The 12,613-nt window shown below is 46.5% G+C and overlaps 1 protein-coding gene across 12 annotated transcripts in view; it reads left to right on the top strand.

The window, feature by feature from the left end:
• LOC140410628 (dystrobrevin beta) overlaps positions 1-11,598 on the top strand; it is a 964,620-nt gene extending 953,022 nt beyond the window's left edge. For all 12 annotated transcript variants that reach the window (XM_072498957.1, XM_072498958.1, XM_072498965.1 and 9 more), the window contains one exon: positions 7,028-11,598. The gene's annotated coding sequence lies outside the window, so the exon portion shown is untranslated. The remainder of the gene's footprint in view (positions 1-7,027) is intronic.
• The last annotated feature ends 1,015 nt before the right edge of the window (positions 11,599-12,613 follow it).

The following is a 12,613-nucleotide window of genomic DNA, read 5'->3' as shown; positions in this document are numbered from 1 at the left end:
GTCCAAAGCCCCGAAAATAGCCACCAGCGGACAAGGCTCAAGCTCACCATCAAAAATCTCTGATATGATGTTAAAGAAGGAGACCCAGAAGTTTGGGACACAACCAGAACATATGGGTATGATTCACTAGCCTCCGAGGGCAACATCCGCACCTATCCTCCACCTCCGAGAAAAAGACACTCATGCTCATCTTGGTGAAATGTGCCCTGTGCACCACCTTGAACTGAATCAAGCTGAGCCGAGCACATAAGGAGGTGGAGTTGATCCTGTGAAGAGCATCGCTTCACCGCCCACCCCTCACATCAAAAACCAGACCTAGCTCACCCATGTACAAATGTACAAAATCCTGCCCTCACCCAAACCGGCCAGAGATAAGTTCCTATTCAAGGGGGATGGCGAAGGTACCAAGGGGAATGAAGAAATCTCCTTACACAAGAAATTGCAAACCTGGAAATACCTGAATAAACGAGTCCTCGGGAGTTGGAATTTGCCCAACAGCTCCTCAACCCCCCACCATGACCTGGCACAAAGAGATGATTTCTTCAAATAGGGGCTAACAAATACATGGAACCAAGCTTAAAATGTTGCCTGAACTACCCCCAAATCCTCAGAGCAGACACCACTACTGGACGCGAGGTACATTTTGCAAGGGGAAACAGAAGCGAGGCAGTTGCCAAGGCCCCCAAACTAGAACCATTACAAGAGCTCGCCTCCATCTGCCCCGCCCCCATGGAATTCGGATCCTTAAGCCACCCCAGTACCTTGCCAATATTAACTGCCCAGTAATAAAGCAACAAATTAGGTAAGCTAAGCCACCCGACTGCCTCGCTCTCTCTCTGAAGAAATGCCCTTCGGTCTTGCCCGCCCAAATGAAGGAAGCTATCACTTTGTTCACTCTAGCAAAGAAAGATTTTGGGAGAAAAATAGGAGACACTGAAAAAGAAATAAAAACCTCGCGAGGACATTAATTTTAACGCTAAGGACAGGAGGAGGGTAACTCAGTTCTGCAAGTCAGATTTGACCTCATTCACCAGACTAGGATAATTTAATTTATGAAGCGAAGCACAATCGTGAGCCACCCACATTCCCAGATACCCCATGGTGGAGACTGGGTCTGTGCTATAAAGAAGCAGATCATCTACTTACAAGGATCCCCTCTGCTCCCTCCCTCCCTGCCTTATCTCCCTCCACTCAGTGGAAGATCTTAATGCTTTGGCCAGTGGTTCGATTGCCAAAACAAACAAAAGCAGAGACAACGGACAACCATGCCTCGTACCCCCATTCAACTGAACGTAACCTGCGCTCAAGGCATTTGTGCAAACAGTTGAACTGGGAACCCTATACAGAAGAGGAATCCAAGATTGGGGGCGGGATTCTCTGCGGACCAGCGGGGTGGGCCACTCCGGCACCGAGGGCTGGCGGGAACCACTCCGGAGTCAGGCCACCCTGAAGGCGCAGAATCCTCAGCACCTTCAGGGGCTAGGCCGGCGCCAGAGTGTTTGGCGCTGCGCCAGCCGGCACGGAAGGGCTTGGCGCCACGCCAACTGGCGCCGAAGGGCCTCCGCAGGCCCGTCCGTGGATCGGTGAGCCCCGATCACGGGCCAGGCCACCGTGGGAGTAGCCCCTGGGGCCAGATCCCCCCGCGCCCCCCCCCCCCCCCCCCCGAGGATTCTGCAGGCCGCCCGTGGAGCCAGGTCCCACCGGTAAGGACCTGTTCTGATTTACGCCGGCGGGACCCGCCGGAAATGGGCGGCACTCAGCCCATCGCGGGGCGGAGAATCGCCGGGGGAGCCGCTGCCAGCGGCCATCAACCAGCGCGGGCCCCCGCCAAAACCCTGGCACCCGAGAATACGGCAGCCGGCGGGGGTGGGATTCACGCCGCCCCCCGGCGAATCTCCAACCCGGCGGGGGGTCGGAGAATCCCGCCCATAAACTTTGGCCCAAAACCAAACCTCCTAAAAATCTCAAACAGATACTCCTACTCCACTTTATCAAACGCTTTTTTGGTTTCCATTGAGACAATTGGGCACTGGAGAGGGGGAAAGAATATTTAATAATACCTACTGGTATTGTCACTGGACTAGTAATCCAGAGACCGGGTAATGCTCTGGAGGCCTGAGTTCAAATCCCACCACGGTAGATGGTGAAATTTGAATTCAATAAAAATGTGGCATTAAAAGTCTAATACTGACCATGAAACCATTGTCAATTGTTGTAAAAAGCCTACTGATTCACAAAGGCCCTTTAGGGAAGAAACTCTGCCATCCTTACCGGTCTGGCCTACATGTGACTCCAGACACATAGTATAGAAGGGAAATTAATGAGTTGCCAACTTAGAAGCATGCTGGGAAATGCTTGACTATAGTTCAACACTGCTTTTGAACGAAAATAAGTAGGTCGGGTAACATAAATGAAATACTGCTTAATATTTTGGTCTCGGCCTTATTATGATAACACACTGTCCTCCGAAAGATAACAAAATGTGTACTCGAGTTGCTTTTAGCCAAGGGCAAGAACATACGTCCTACGGATTTCATCATACGTACTTTCCAAGGTCTATTTAATATAAACATGCCTGTTTACTTCAAGCTGTTATTTCAGACTATAAAGATATGCTTCCTTCAATCGAATCTCCGAGTGCAGTGCACTGGCTTTGCAGCTGGTACACTCTCTCTCCACAAATATATTTGTGTAAATAAATTTCCTTAAATCGAACCGCGAGGAATTTGTCTTTATTATAATTTCCACGGCAATGTGAGGGACTCTTAAATATGGCAATAAATGTTGGCCCAGCATGCGACGTCCACATCCCAGGGACAAATACATTTTTAAAAACCTTAGCCAGCAATTTAGCATCAGCACTCAACATCACGAGTGTTGAGGGTTCCTGTGCTGTATTGTTCTTTGGCCAAAGAATAAGCACAAGAATAGGCCCTTTGGCCCTCCAAGCATGTACCGGTCATGATACCACCCTTGGCCAAAACCTTCATCACTTTCTGGTGCCATGTACCTCTATATCCATCCTATCCTGTCCTTATCCTTCTTCAAAATCAGGGAAATTGAGGGCTGCCCCAGTGTAACCGGCAATAGCCCTGAGACATTAAACATGTCCTATATCAGTTGAATCAACTGCCCCGCAATTTTCTTATAGAACTCGAAGGGGAATCCATCTCGATTGGGCAGTACGGTAGCACAAGTGGATAGTACTGTGGCTTCACAGCGCCAGGGTCCCAGGTTCGATTCCCCGCTGGGTCGCCGTCTGTGCGGAGTCTGCACGTTCTCCCCGTGTCTGCGTGGATTTCCTCCGGGTGCTCCGGTTCCCTCCCACAGTCCAAAGACGTGCAGGTTAGGTGGATTGGCCATGCTAAATTGCCCTTAGTGACCAAACAGGTTAGGAGGGATTATTGGGTTATGGGGATAGGATGGAAGTGAGGGCTTAAGTGGGCCGGTACCGACTCGATGGGCCGAATGGCCTCCTTCGGCACTGTATGTTCTATGAGTCCACGCAGGCCGGAGGTTTACCCAACTGCATTAAACCAATACATTTCATAATCTCCTCGGGGCCCAACGGGGATTCCAACTTCTCCCTTCTCTTCGACTCCACCACCGTGAAGGACAGCCACTCCAAAAACTGCATCATGGGTAAACTCTCATCCGGGGCTCCGATCTATAAAGACTTCGATATAAGGCTTCATCTGCCACCTGAGTCTCCTGAGAGGCAGCCTGTCATCTCAGCTGGTGCACTAGAAGGTTTTCACCCCGGGTTCATAGAATGACCCCTGCCTTAGCCGTTGAGAACAGCTCAAATTCCATTTGCAGCTTTTTCCTACTCTCTGGTGTAGGGGCAAGCAAATACCGGTGGTGCACCTCAAGGTTGAATCCACCAGCCTCTGTCGCTCCACCCTCCAAATCCTTTCCTTCTGTTACTGGTAGGAAATTATTTCCCTCCAGTGGCCGCCTTAAGGGTCTCCTACAATGTAGAAGGTGAGATAAACTCACTCTTATTAAAATTAATGTACTCCCCAATGGTGGAGAACATGTGCTCACAAAATCCTTTGTCTGCCAACAATGCCATGTCTAAAGTCCATGGCGCGCATTGAAAGAGACCCGGCTCGAACACCAGTTCCACAAAATGTGGATCATGATCTGAGATAACATTTGCTGAGCACCCCGCACACTTCACCCCACGAAGGAGCGACCTACCCACCACAAAAAAAGTCAATCCGAGAATAAACCTGATGGACAGGGGAGAAAAAGAAAATCCTTGTCACTCGGATGCAAAAACCACCACGTGTCTACTTCCCCTCCCCCCATCTCCTACATAAAAGCCAATAAGGACTTTGCCATTCCTGTTGGAATCAGAGACTTAGGCCACAATCGGTCCAACCGAGGGATTAAAACACAATTTAAGTGCCCCCCCCCCCCCAAATTAGCTGGTGCAAATACAAGTTTGGAATAGAAGCCAGTAACTTGTTAATGAACGCCGTTTCATCCCAATTTGGAACATACACATTAACTAGGACCACTGAGGATCCCGCCAAAGACCCACGAATAATCACATATCTCCCATCCGGGTCCGCCAAGAACTTAGCAGCCGAAAAATAAATCTTTTTATTAATCAATACTTTAGCCCCCTGGGCCCTACCATCAAAACCCAAGTGGAATACCAGTCCCACCCACCCCCTCCGTAACCTTGTCTGGTCCTTGACTCGCAAATGGGACTCGTGCAGAAACACCACATCAGGATTCAAACATTTCAGGTGAGCAAATACCTGCAACCTTTTTATTGGGCCGTTGAACCCCCTTACATTCCAAGTGACCAGCCGAATTGGGTACTTCCACGCCCCATCCTCCAAACCAGAGTCAGCCATTTCCACCAAGCAGGTTAATTCAGCAACTACTTAAAACGTACAGGCACTGGGTCCACCCAAGGTGGCCACCAACGAAGAACAAGCTGTAGCCACCGTCGGAAAACTATCCCCCCACCTCCCTCCCCCCTCCACTTCCCCGTCCCCCAACAATATGGCACTCCAGTAAACAATCAATCCACCACAACACACAAACCCCTCTCCCCTACCCCAAACCCCATACTAAACAAAAACCCGAAGCTCATTATCTAAAACTACACTAAAATAATGAGCTGCAGTTACCCCCACCACTCCGCTCCTGTTAGCTAACTCTTCAGCCAGCAGAGTGGCCCCACCCAGAGTAAAGACCAATAAATAGCCATAATAACCAGACCCCCACCCACAACCAACTTTAATAATCAAAGAAATACCCATCTGACACGAGAATAAGACAACACAAACTTGTACAAGAAAACCCAACAAATCCCCATAACCACATGCCCTCCCCAATAATAGAGACCTCATAAAGATTACAATTAACTCATCCCCACCTCCACCAGACCTTGCTTCCTGACAAAAGCATCTGCCTCCTTCAGTGCATTGAAATAATAGTCCTTCGAATCATGTCATTCGGAGGTATGCAGGGTATACCACTCCAAATCAAACTTTTTTCTTACACAACGCAGTCTTGGCCTTGTTAACTGGCACCCGTCTTTTAGTCAGTTCTGCAGCCACACCGTAATAGAGCCTGATGGCTTGGTCCTCCCTTTTGTAGTCCTGATGATCCTTCACACACCTCAGGACTCGTTCCTTCTCCTGAAAACTCTGGAATCTCACAATGATTGCCCGAGGTGGCTCGCTGGAGTGGGGTTTCTGCCTAAGTGTGAGGTGGGCTCGAGCCAGCTTGCGGGGGGCAATGTCAATCCACCCTCCTCTGCCATCTTCCCAAACATCTTCGAGATGTAGTCAGTCGAATTTGGGTCTTCCAATTCTTCTGGCAATCCCACGATTCTAAGTTTCTGTCTCCTGGAACAATTCTCCAGATCATCCACCTTGGCCCTCAGTGCATTATTATCACCGGCCAACCCTGCCATCTCAGCTTCCAAGCAGACAATCTGACTGCTCTGCCGAGAGAGAGAGCTCACATCCTGTAACGCCGCGCCATGAGCCTTTGCTGTCACATTTGTCTTCGCCAACGCTAATCGAGTGGAAGCTAGGGCCTCTCTATTGACTTGTTGGTGTCCTTGAGACAGCAGCCACTGTTTCTGAAATTCTATTGCCAAAATGTTTGTAAGCATTTCAGCAGTCAATGGATTGGCCAGAGTCATAGTAACAGCTTTCTCCAGTTTCTCAGCGGGTGAGCCTCGAGCAGCCTCCAAGTCCATCAATGATACTTTATTTGATGGCTTCCTTGACCAAGACTTTTTGGGCATTTCTTTGTGTGGGAACCTAATCCCATCGAATTAACAAAGTTTTAACCTTCACACCCCGCCCACAGAAAACTGGGTGAAAAGGGCTAAAAATAAAGCATCCTGGCGGGAGCCGCCTCGTGTGAGACTATTCCCTACATGCCGCCACCGGAAGGCCCCTGGCTTCACTTTCTTAAATACCATGCCATGCTGACGTCAGTACAGCCTGAACTTGATCTCTTCATCGTCAGCTAGCTGTTCGTGCCATATCAGCTCCGTTCTAACAGAGCCCAATATCAGGTGGCCTCACCATTCAGGCACAGAGGCCATGTGCAAATTTCCAAATTTCTCTGCCATTGCCTCGAGGATCATTACAGCCTGGACAATCGTATTTCTGTCCATAGGTACACATATTTAGAGCAAACATCACTGTTACTATTGAGCCACTTCCGTAGTTTGGGGGACTAAGTGAATTCACCCTTGCCACCATCACCTGTGGCTGAGATCAGCTAACTCAGTACAGAATGGGGATCTCATTTGGGGCTTTGCTGGTGTAAAGGACTCAAGTGTTCACTGGATAAGCTTCAAGCATTTGACACCATCTCATGCTTTGATATTTACTTAACTGTCAAATGTCAGGTTTCCACCATTCTGGAAGACAGCTGCATGATTGTATTAATCCATGTTTACTATTGTAGTATTATTGTATATCAAGTTAACTATTGACTTTTTTTTTTTCTTGGCTTTTTCTCCCCAATTTGTATATTTCAGGCACAGTAACTATACAAAGAAATCAATCATACTTGACTTATGTTCATCCACTTGGACCACACTTCTTTCAGCTGTTGAAGATGCCATTATGTGAATGTAAAATACGACAAAAACATCCTTTGGCTGAAAAATAAACTTTCTTCTGCTGATTGAAGGGATTTGGCACAGGGACACATTCATACTTGTCTTCTAGATCCGTGCATGCTTTAATTTCATCTTGAACAAATTCTTACTGTTTTCATCATTACAAATTTGTTGTAAGACTCGTGATATTGTTTTTTGTTACATATAAAAATGAAAGCTTTGCCAGCTTCATGTTGGCAACTTAAGTAAATTAACTACTGAAACAGTGGTATTAATATTGTGTATTTTGCTGCTATATTTTTCATATCTGTCCTCTGACAATTTATGCTTTGATTTTTGCCCTTTAATGCTTGATGTGCAAGATGGTATTTTTTTTAATTTAAGAAGATATGAGGACATATATTAAGGTGATTCTTTTGAGCATTACCTAAGCCAACTGGTTACATTTATTTCCTCAGCAGTGTTGCCCTTGCCATCTCTAATTCTGTGTTTTGAGTTCGAATCATGGAAATGCTTCCTTCTATTGATGTCTTAATCCATTACTCAGTGAAAGTCAGCCCTAAGCATGATCCTTCCTGAATTAATTTGTTTCTGTGCTCTGAGACTGGAGGATGCAGAGTGTGCAAGTGTCAGACTTGGAAAGTGCTTAAATTACTTGTTATTCGTGAGGAGTTCTTTGTAATTGTCTAAACTCAATTAAGTGATTTGGACTTGAACCAGATAAAGATAATACCCAAACTACACCTTGAACAAAACAGTGAACTAAAATAGGTTTGAGACGTAAAAGGTCCTGTTGTGCAGTAAGTATGGCGAAAGAGAAACCCAAAACAGATTGGAATTGGGAGAAATTCTCTTGAAAAATATACTCAAATGTTAAAACACCACTTGGACAATCAAGTCCACTTCCACAGTGTACAATCCTCTTTATATTGACTCTGTCCAACTATTATAACCTGTAAGAACATAAGAAATAGGTGCATGAGAAGACCATGTGGCCCGTCAAGCTTGTTCGGCCATTCAATGTGAAATTGGCTGACCTCTGGCTTCAATTTTACTTTCCCACCCACTCTCCATATCTCTTGATTCCCTGAGACACCAAAAATCACTCTATCACAGCCTTAAATATGTTTAATTATGGTGTAGGCACAGCCCTCATGAGTAAAGAATGCCAAAGATTCACGACTCTTTGAATAACGACATTTCTCCTGATCTCAGTCCTAAATGATATCCTCTGATCCTGAGACTGTGCCCATTTTGTTTGAAAAAATGGGCGGGATTCTCCGGTCTCCAACGGCGAAATTGCGTTCGGCGATCGGCCGGAGAATCCCGTTTGCAACAAAATCGAGCGGTGTAGCTTTCGCAATGCCCCGCATCCTCCAAAGCAGCGTATTCTAGGAGTACGCCGTATCGACGGCCTCAGGCCGTTACCCGAGGCCCTCCCCCAAATGCTCAGCCCCCGTCCAGCCGAGTTCCCCATGGCATGGGTCTGTCATGCTATTTTCAGTTGGGAACTCAGCATGGCGGCTGCGGACTCAGCCCGGTGCCGCCACAGTCGGGAGGGAGCCGATCCGCGGGCAGGGGGTAATTTGTCAGGGGCTGGGGCACTGTTGGGGGTGGTCCGGGGGTTGTGAGCTTGGCCAAAGGGGTGTCACTATTTGGTAGGCCGGGTCCGCGCGCGGCCGGCACCATGTTGCACGGCGCGGCCGCTGCAGACCATCGCTATGCGCATGCGCGGCCACGGACCCGGCAATTCCCCGGCCGTATCGGCAGCTAGAGCCGGGTGCTCTGCGCTGCCTTCCTGCTAGCCCCCAGCTACACTGGATCGGTGGCCGTTTTGCGCCGATTTTTCGGTCGCTTAAACGCCACCATTCCCACGCTGACGTCAGGACATAGCCTGAAAATCGGAGACTCCAGCCCAATGTGTCAGTATTTAACCTGTCAATCCCCTTCATATTCTTGGATGCTTCAATGCGATTACCTCACATTCTTCTAAACAACGGAGCAAATTTACCAAATTTATTCACTACTGACTCAATATTGACCCATTTCACCCACTCATGCACCACCTGTCATCCACCCATTCACTTCACCCACCCACCCAATTACTGTAGTACTTGAGACCTCTGAAAACTGAACTCAATAGAGCAGCTACTGATGCAAAAAGAGGTTGTGGTCTGTCTTTGTTCACCTGTTCTTCGCTGGACAGCCTTTGCGGATGTCTGTGCTAACTCATCAAAACTTCAGCCGGGATCAGAAACTCTGACTTTTCAACAAAAAAAAATCACAAAATGGTTGGGTCGCAAAAACATACATGGGCAAGGTCAGTGCATGGAAGATTGATGCTGACTGGTCAATCTGGTCCAATATTTCTCAAGACAGTGAGATTTCTCTGTGTAAAATCTTTTGCTTAACATCGTAAGTCCCATTCCAAGCCAGATGTTCATTCAAGTTGTTTTTAAATGCTATAATTTAAACATTACTTAATGCTTTAACTGGGCGTCCTTTCCACAGATACATAACTTTGTAGGGAAAAAATATCTTTTGATCTCAGATGTTGGTTGAGACTTGTTAATTTGATACTCGTGCCCTCAAATTCTATGCTCCTTGTCCAGGTTCAATAACATGCTGATTTCTTTGTATGATTTTCAAGTTCCATGCTCAAACAATGAAGAGTTTTCAAAGTCTAAAGCTTGATCAACTTTGTTACTGAACTGCATCTTAACCTAGAAACACCATGTATAAATTGCATTGGTTACCCAGAACCCTGAAATGCGGGATCTTGTTTTATTTGAAATGTCCAGTCAAATAGCTACGTTTCTTAGTTTTCCCATTCTGATTTTACCTGCACCACCTTTCCTGACCCTTCTTTTGCACCTATGTTGCCAGACGCTCCAATATCCAATTGTGTTAAACAATATTTTGATCAGAAAGTTGAAGAGCATCAACTTTCCTACCAATTCGAACCCCATTCCTGAGCTAAACCCTGATCTGAAATTCCAATCCATGTACTCTTCTTCATAAAACCTGCCTCTTCCCTCCCTGGGATCATTTGCGACTGAAATCCTCATCTATGCCTTTGTCACAATCAGACTCAAATGTTCTAACATTCACCTGGCCGGCCTTCCAATTTCCTCCCTCTGTAAACTTCAGCTCATCCAAACTCTGCATCCCAAATTCTATTTTGCCCTATTGCCTGTGTTCTTGCTAACGTATTGACCTGTTTTGACTGCTAGTCACTCAACATGTCCAATTTAAATTTATATTCCTTATTCATATTCTTGCCACTCCCTTGAACAATAACGTCTTCCAGCCCTCCAACTACCCCCTCTTTCGTGTCTGACTGCCATTTTACATGTTGTCCGCACCCCACCCCCACCCCCCTTAGTTCCATCATTGCAGTCTATACCTTCAGTCATAGGCCCAGTATCCTGAAATTCCCACATTAGAACATCATTCTCTTCCTTTAAGGTCCACATTAAAATGCATCTCTTTGACCAAGCTTTTGGTCAGCCCTCTTAATACCTTCTTTGTATTTTTGTCCAATTAAGCCTCTGCGAACCATCATGGGACATTTTTCTATGTTGGCGGCACTATATAACTGCAATAGTTTTCAATCTAGACCACCGAATTTGATTGGGTCCCTAATGTACATTCCCCACACCATCAGGTAAGCTCACTGTCACTGACAGTGATGCTTTGTGCTCTTCACCCAATACGGTATAACAAATGCTCCAACTTTAGCGGGCACTTAAGAAGTATTTAAACTTAAAAACAAAGTGCATTCCAAGGGCTGAAGATTGTCAGGACAGGTTGAAGGAAGCATGATAAATGTTACCGTATTCCCAAGCCTGCATGAATTATTGTTGCAAGGGTTCCTATCTCTATCAAATGCTCTATTTCTACAGTGTAACTAAGACATTCCTCTGCAAGCAGAGGGGCTTCAAAAACAGGCAGAGTTAGGCAGTGCTGTAGTATTGTTAATAGAAAATGAATAATTCTAGAGGGATTCATATATTTTAAATCAGATAGAAAATCTGTACAATTGTATTGTTAAGTGAGGTCACTCTTCATCACATTGGAATCAGCCACATTGTATATTATGTTGCACTAAGTTAATTTGTATAGTATCTTAATGTTTTACGAGTTTGAATTCATGGTGCCTGACTATGGTTTAGCTAGTTTTGTGCAACCCACAGTTGTCATCTGTGAAAGGTGTCTTAATGTTATGCTATATTACATTACAATGTACATTAGGTGTTTTTCACCCTGATTGCAAATAACTAATCCTGATGCAAAACAGAAACAGCATTAAAGAACAGAAAAATTTCTTTAAAGAAAAACATGGATAAATTTGATTTTACTTATGGAATTGATGACTTCAATTTCCTATTTATTATGTTGTGGCACTGATATAGTGCTGCAAAGAAAATATACTGAGTCCTTATTCTTGGTTCAATCACAAATAAAACTGAATTACATATTTGAAAGCCAGTTCTTCATAGAGTTTGTGTAAAAGAGTGGTGTTCATACATAACTTGAAGTAGGGAAATAGAGAGTGGTCTTCTTAAAGTGCACACACAATCCCTGTGAATTAGGCTGCTGCGCAATTCCACTTTACAATAGCAGATCAAAGAAAATCCAACATAATGCTTTGCAATGGACACGTGCTGGAAGGTAAGTGTTACAGCTGTAATTCTTTTCACTGCTCCTATGTGGACTGCTCTCCAGCTTCCAGACAGGGTCTCATTTCCGTGGGGGATAGGTCTGTGGGAGGGGGGGGGTCCTTTAGACAAGGGGTCCCTATGGGGTGTCTCCCCATTACAGGGGTCCCTGTTGGGTGCCCCCCTATTATAGGAGTCCCAGTGGTATGTCCCACTATTACAGGAGTCCCTGTGGAAGTCCCCCTATTACAGGAGTTCCTGTGGGATATCCCCCTATTATAGGAGTCCCTGTGGGAGTCCCTCTATTACAGGGGTCCCTGTCGGTATCTCCCTAGTATAGGAGTCCCTGTGGGATGTTCCCCTATTGCAGGAGTCCTTTTAGTATTCCCCTACTGCAGGGGTCCCCTGGGGGGGTCCTCATACAACAGAGGGACCTGGCACGATCCCCCTATCACAGGAGCCCCGGGTGTGGGGGGGAATCTAGTAGAGGAGGCATGGCAGGCTTGCATTGTTGGGGTTGGATGGCCATCAGATGTTCTCTACCAGCCTGATCCTGGTGTGGTGGACCTTGTAGTGGGTCAAGAAGGCAACGGTTGCCCCTTTGGCCCAGCACGCCAGGGCCATGATGATAGAGACCACAAGTGATCGTGCCCACATGGGGACCGGAGAATCACAGGAGGCTGGAGCATAGGGTGCAGGGCCCATTAACCATTTATTTACATTCTTCTGCTGGCATGTGGTGGGGTTAGACCATCATATTCGGATCGGTGCCTGGCACCGACCGTGATTTTCCCCCAATGCCCGATTCTCCATCCCATTGGATGTGCATTCTGGAAGTCCC

The sequence above is a fragment of the Scyliorhinus torazame genome, chromosome 4, assembly GCF_047496885.1.
Source record: "Scyliorhinus torazame isolate Kashiwa2021f chromosome 4, sScyTor2.1, whole genome shotgun sequence".
NCBI lineage: Eukaryota > Metazoa > Chordata > Chondrichthyes > Carcharhiniformes > Scyliorhinidae > Scyliorhinus > Scyliorhinus torazame.
Note: the sequence above shows the minus strand (reverse complement) of the source record. Positions and strands in the feature narration are given on the sequence as shown.